At 48.8% G+C, this 7302-nt stretch overlaps 1 pseudogene; it reads right to left on the bottom strand.

Moving 5' to 3' along the window:
* Positions 1–5042: 5042 nt before the first annotated feature.
* On the bottom strand, positions 5043–6918 carry LOC142577885 (uncharacterized; annotated as a pseudogene).
* Positions 6919–7302: the final 384 nt, after the last annotated feature.

The following is a 7302-nucleotide window of genomic DNA, read 5'->3' on the forward strand; positions in this document are numbered from 1 at the left end:
GTCAACGCGGGTTTACCACAAGGTAGATAAGGATAAGAAAGAGTCCACTGCAAGGTGCCGCAATGCACTGCTGAGGAAAGCAAGCTCCGTTTCGTGCTTACTCCCCCATTTTAATTGATATTCATGCACTTGACCATACGTATTTGGCGGCGCACTACAACGCCGCCCTTTCCGACATGCACAGGACATCGAGTCAACTGAGGAGCTTCAAGATCGTAAGCAAGTTGCTTCGTTTATCTGGTAGGTACGCCATAGCAATTACAGTGATGAAGCAAGAGAACCGCAAATCACCACATGTGCGTGGTGTTGTGTGCGTTGAAAGAGTCAACCGTGATACTGCAGCATAGCACACCTGTTTCAAGAGATGCTAGCGGGATGAGATTGACCGAATAAAAAAAAAAAGTAATTTGCCTAAATCGAGAAAGCAATTTCACGGGCTCCGTAGAAGCGGCTGATTCTTATTGAATGACAGGAAATTACTGCACAAAAGTTGGTTGTTCCATGCTTTCACTCAGGAACATGTTGCCTCTTCGCAGCATCTGCGGCTGTCCAGCAGCAGAATCGTTTGGAAGCTTGCGTCGGTCTCTCTCTCCTGACAGCACGGGCGTAGTCAGGAATTGGGGGGGAGAGGAGGGGACTCCAAACACAAGAAACACGAGCCCCCCGCCCCACCGAAATTTTGTTGTACCAGAATTCCACCTGCTAAGCCCTAACTCCCCTCCTCACTCCCTCACTCCACATCTCCGTCTCCGGTCAAGTGGCTGTCCTCCCCAACATCCATCACCTTTCCTCCCGAAAAGGATTCCTGGCTACGCCACTGCCCGACACTCCAATAATGTTGCTATTCCATATGTTCGTAAGAAACACATATTCGGCATAAATTCTCGAACCGAATAGAAAAGGTTATTCTATTTGTATTCTAAATAGCCGATATTAACACGCCTCTGTATATAAACGGAAGTTTAACCGCGCGAATAAAACAAGGACACAAAGAAACAAAAAGCCCAGACAAGTATTTGTTTATTCGTGTCCTTGTTTTATTCGCGCTGTTAGACCTCAGTTCTAGATATGAAACAACTAGCCCTCATCAAGATGTTCTTAACGCCCCTATAGTTTTTACCAGGATATCGGAACGATATGTTCTTTGTTCTGGTTTTAGTTTCGTTCCACTGAAAAAAGTACCGCTCCGGTTCTGCTCCGGAGCGAAAAAAAAGAAATAACGACCCGTAATGGTTCATAACGGTTTTAGTTCGCACGCAAGAATGTTCGAAGTGAGGATAAAGGCATAGTATTTATATTCCTCAATAAGTGAATTACGAATTCAGAAGTCATGCTCGGCGCCTTAGCTCACGTCATCGAGTGCACCGAAATGCGAGACCGCCGTTCCGATAAAACGAACTTAAACGAACATACACGGACGATAAATCTTCGGTAACAAAGCGTTGTATCCGTAGGAAACGAAACGATAAGCTCTTCAACGCGCCAGCCCTGGGTTTTGCTACTATGCCGATTAGTGGAGCGCTCGATCGGCTACCGCTCGCCAGCATGAGAAACGCGCTTATGCTGACGTTGCCTGACGTCGACTGCTTCGGATTGCCGACTTTCCCCTTGAACCGAAAACCGATAATGTTTCGGCTTCCCTCCAAAACAAAATAATAAATCGCGTTTCGGGTATACGTTATCGTTCGGGCCAAAAATGTCGTTTTTCTTTGTCGTTTTTGTTTTCGTTCCGTTCCGACACACTGGTTCTTACCATATTCCATCTGTTGTACAGCACGTGCGCGTACATCGGTCATAATGACGGTGGTTGTCAGCAGACGACGCGAATGGTACTTCCGTCGTAGGGACCTCGTTAAGGCGAAAGAATTTAGGTGGATCATACCCCTGATGGCCTGGAAAGCGCGGCGTGCGATGCAGAAAGTCACGTGAGCTCGCCTCGCGCAGACACGCTCTCGTGCCACTGCTCCCGCGTTCGTCATCTTCTTCCACAGCTGGCCCCGATGCCGCTCATCATGCCCCCGCCCCCCTCGCCCCAAATAAAAGAAAAGGCAAAGTTGCGACATAGGTAATTCAGGCATGCACTCAAACTCACGACCTTTGGTGGGAGTCGTACCCACAACCTTTGGTGGGAGAAAACAAGTAATAAGAAGTAACAAAAAGTGGTGCGAGCGAAACACAAAGGACGCGCACACAAGGAAAAGGCGTTAGACACGGACGGAAGTAACAACGCATTCCAATGAGATTTTCAAGTAATTTAATGAATGTCTCTCGAACGTGCAGGCTTTCGCCTTCACCCTCCTTGGCGTACACTAAAGTGACTGTCAATTTTTACGTCAATGCGCTCGCGTACTGCTATTACCACATCCAAGATCTGATGCAATAGGTACACAGCGAGTCACGACAGCAGTACTTCCAGCGGGCATGTTCCGTAACGGATCGAACTTTACGCCCTTCTGCCCATGCGGCGCAGGCTGCATCGACAGCGTCTCGAAAGGAAAGGCGCCCATCCGCATAGCGCAAAACAACATTAGCGAGCGTGGCGCCCTTCCGTCAGACGGCATGGTTTCCGAAACGCGCAGTTGAGTGGCCTGTCTGAGTGGAAATCATGGTACCCCCTAGCATATATTAATTTAAATAAGTTTCTCTGCAATGTTAAGGGTATCACTCGAAATCATGGGCTCGGTTAACATCGAGGGTTGTGCACACGCTTCCGTCTATTGTAGGCGGCGTCCTCGCTGGGTCTCCATTTCGGTTCAGGCACCGGTGGAATCGTTGGAATTCGTTATTTTGTTCACGCACCGCGTAGCCTTGAAGACGAAATCACGGGCCTCGTTCTCCTGACTGTTCTACCCCGGCGGGATGCTGCTTCGCCTCAGTTTGCTCTTCCGTCTGACGAGCTGCTTCGGTTAGCTGCAGGGTGCAGAGTCAATATTCAGTCAGCCTGTGAATTGAACCCCTTCATCGTTCTCCTCCCTTTGTTCCTTTCGCTACCTTTTCCTAATTTCAATGCTCAGTAACTGGTCCGAGCGTAATGATTCAGGCCGACATCTCTCAGTCCTTACGTTTCACCGACACCATTGTTAGATTGTACAGAACTTTGAGGGTCTTACTGCACTATGTACTCGTATGAAGGAGAAGGGCTGTGATTTTGCCTGAGCAAACAAAAATGTTACCCTTCCATTTCCTTTCCTTTTTTTTCTGTAATAGAACTTCGTTTCAATATTTGTCTTGGTAGGCAAATATTACAAGCACTCCGCCCCCGTAGTTACCGTAAAACGCATTTCGGCACATGCTGTTAGGCATTCGCGCCAAGCAAAAGGTCGATGGCGCCAAACACCTACCTTGATACTGAAATCGGTGTCATCATGCGTGCAGCGCCTTCCGCTTGCAGCAAGTTCCGCAATGTGCTCTTTGCTGAAAACCTCGGTCGTGTCTCGTCACCAGTAGGTGCTACGAGATCACTGAAGCGAATGCTACACCCGCTGCCCCGCTACACCCGCTGGCGCTGTTCCCAAAAATGGACTCGTCCTCTTGGTTCTCATTTGACAGAGAGAGAGAGAGAGAGAGAGAGAGAGCAAAGGATAAGTGCGGGGAGGTTAACCGAAACGGAAAATTCGGTTTGCTACACTGCGCTAGGGAACGGGGGAGGGAGAGGTAGAAAGATAAGAAAGAAGAGAAATAAAGGTAGCGCAGACACATGGTGCCAGCCGGTCACGAACACCACACACTCTATCGCAGCACAGGATCATACGCAGCACAACGAACACCAATTCAGGCTACAGCCGCTTGCGCAGGGCTCTAGGCGTTCTGGTGTATATACGGTGTATATACGGTTGTTTCTTACACTTGTAAGAAACAACCGGCCGTATATGTACGCCAGAACGCTCTGCTCGCGCCCGCAGTGCGTCTCTATATGTCCTCACTACACTCGGCCAGGCTGACGAAGATAGTTCCGGCGGTTGTGGAGGCGCGCTAGTGATGGAACTCCATAATGACAAGATTTGGGAATGGAAGTCGTCCAGTGCTCAACCGGCTTCTCTAGGGGTCGGCACTTACTGTTGCGCTCTGTTCGCAGGTGTCGGCGACGATCGCAGTTGGAAAAGCGCGGCAGGCTATCTTGAACACTGAATCTCCGCTTGTCTCACTAAACGGGGTCGGTTGCACTGATCGCGGTCGGTCGCAATGCGTCGGGTTGGTGTATCCGCGACAGCGTCGGTGCGAGTTTCCATGCCGGTGTCCGACACGACTTACGCTTTCGCAGCGTTGCAGCTGTCGGGCCAAAGCTCTCCGATGAGCTCGAACCGGCTGGTCTTGACAAAACATCGCTTGCAGCTGAACCATCGAGAAAGAACTGCCCTATTCTGAAGCCGTACCACAGGCAGAACATGACTGGCCTACGATGTGGGTAGTGAAAGGCGGAGATGCGAGCTGTTCAAGGCACGAAACAAGGAGCAGCTGGGCCTGCACCGAAACCGATGGTCTCTTGCGCGTCTGGTCTCTTGTGTGTCTCTTGCGGTCTCTTGAGATAGTCTCTAGTGCATCTTGCACGTAGAGAGTCGCTTGCGCTTCTTGCAGTCTTTCAGCAGTGAATTAATGCCTTCGCATTCGGCCAAATGATTTCTGTGAAGTCGGCAGATGTGGCACCGACGGTGTCAGCATTATTTTATTTCCAGGATCCGGTGAACAGATTTATTTATTTATTTATTTATTTATTTATTTATTTATTTATTTATTTATTTATTTATTTATTATACATATTTTCAACGCCTAGTAGGCACAACCGAAAGGAGTGGTGAAAATATACAATATTTGCAGTACAGGGTAAAAATAGAAAATCAAACTATAAGGCACTTCGAATTGCGATATTGAAGTTAGTGGTGTCACAAACTGAGACTGCGGAGGCGGGAAGGCAGTTCCATTCAATGGCTGTTCTTAGCAAAAAGGAAGAATGGCACAAGTTAGTTCAACAAGATGGCACTTCAATTTTGTGTTGATGGCCGATGCGAGACGAGATGTAGCTTTGTGTGGTGAAAACATTTTCTTTAAAAGATTTTCTTGGCAAATTTAGTCAAGTGGGGTGAGGTGTTTTCAATGTGAAGAAAGTCGTATACAAAGTTGTGGCGGGGTACACCCATGCTTGTTGGGATGTTGTCGGTATCGTCTGTTAGTTGTGTTTCCATAGTCGGTTCTAAAGCAAGACCCCAGGAGCTCTTGGCCAAATCGACGTGGTCTTGTGCAGTAAATGGCCGAAGAGTTTGGGGCTTCATAGCATTGTGTGGTACGCCGTGCGTGATGTGACACAAGGCTGTGACCATGCGATGGTTTAAGCCAATCGAAGCGAGGCCATAAACTAGCATATCTGAATTGACTGGCTGCACGACCGAAGAGCCCGTCTTTCAAGGAGTACGCAAGCCGTGGGGAGTCACCTTCACAGAGCACTGTAGCGCCTTTGTGTGCACCGGAAAGTTCAAGTAAGTGCCGTGGGGAATGTAAAGGTAAGGACGGTCAACCAGGAAATGTTTTTTTTCCTTGCCATACTTGAGTGATGTCTTTAGCATGCAGTAGCCCCAAGTGGTGACAATCTTGCTGTCATCACTCCGTGGTCCCGAGGAACTCACAAAATCTGCTGAACTCCCTCGAATGAAGACGGATGGTTACTTCCAACACCTGCTTCCCCAGGTGCTGCGGGGGCGTCCGCTGCCTCCTCCGAGGGCATTTCGGCGTCTGCTCGTTTTGGTGCTGCAGGATTTGGGTCTCCGTTATTTGCACGCTTCCGTCCGGTTGGCATTCCATAGAGACTGCGGCCTAGTACGTGCTCCTCGACCGCGTTCTTCGTACCCAAGCCGGCTGCGCCCAAGGCCAATTGCCTGTTGATATAAAGTCGTTGAAAAACTCCTTCGTAGGCGTCCGGTCGGCGGCAAACACGTCTGCGTCGCTTTGCACTCTTTCGGAGGCCTCGTCGTCGTCGTCATCATCATCATCATCAGCCTGGTTACGCCCACTGCAGGGCAAAGGCCTCTCCCATACTTCTCCAACTACCTCGGTCATGTACTACTTGTGGCCATGTTTTCCCTGCAAACTTCTTAATCTCATCCGCCCACCTAACTTTCTGCTGCCCTCTACTACGCTTCCCTTCCCTTGGAATCCATTCCGTAACTCTTAATGACCATCGGTTATCTTCCCTCCTCATTACGTGTCCTCCCCATGCCCATTTCTTTTTGTTGATTTCAACTAAGATATCATTAACTCGCGTTTGTTCCCTCACCCAATATGCCCTTTCCTTATCCCTTAACGTTACACCTATCATTCTTCTTTCCATAGCTCGTTGCGTCGTCCTCAATTTAAGTAGAACCCTTTCCGTAAGCCTCCAGGTTTCGGCCCCGTACGTGAGTACTGGTAAGACACAGCTGTTATAAACTTTTCTCCTGAGGCATAATGGCAATCTCCTGTTCATGATCTGAGAATGCCTGCCAAACGCACCCCAGCCCATTCTTATTCTTCTGATTATTTCAGTCTCATGAGGCCACGAAAGGCATTTTCGGTTGGCAACGGTGGCGTAGAGGTAGAACACCCGTCTCGCGTGCAAGAAGTCCGTGGTTCGAATCCCGGTGCCGCGCAATTTTCCACCGGATTTTAAAAAATAATCCGGGTGTTGATAAAATTGCATAAAACAGGCCTGGAGTGTGGCCTGATCCCGGTGACCAGAACCGGTAACGCACTTCCTCACCAGAGCAGGATTGGCCACCCTGGTGCAGTATTTGGCCACAACCTCCTATATGAACTCAACAATCCAACCCCGGCCTCGTCGTGCCGCTTGGCAATGCAGTCGTCCTCGTCCACAGGGGTGCTTCCTTTGTGGCTTCCGGGGCCCAAGTAGTGGTGTCCTGGAAACAGCGTCACTGCGTAAAGTAACAACATACGGTAGCGGTAGTGACTACATCACCAGCGCCACGCATCAGATCCTAAATTAGACGCGTCTATTTAACCTAACCTGACCTAACCTAACCGTTGCAGTTGTAGTCGAAAAATAAAAGAAGTAATTAAAGAAGTAATATATTCTATGAAAAAGACAGAGACGAAAGTACTTGCGACGTAACCAAAGGTCAGGTAGATCTAGTGTTGTTTTCATGGACGTGACGCTAGAATGACGAGAATAATTTGAGAGAATGAAACAGGCGGCGCGGTTCTGAATGCTTTCAAGGGAAATAGCAAGATTGGCATGAGCAGGGTCCCATATGGGACAAGCATATTCTAATTTTGGACGGACGAGTGTTTTGTATAGAGTATAGCTTTAGTAAGGTG

This window comes from Dermacentor variabilis, chromosome 4 (genome assembly GCF_050947875.1).
Source record: "Dermacentor variabilis isolate Ectoservices chromosome 4, ASM5094787v1, whole genome shotgun sequence".
NCBI lineage: Eukaryota > Metazoa > Arthropoda > Arachnida > Ixodida > Ixodidae > Dermacentor > Dermacentor variabilis.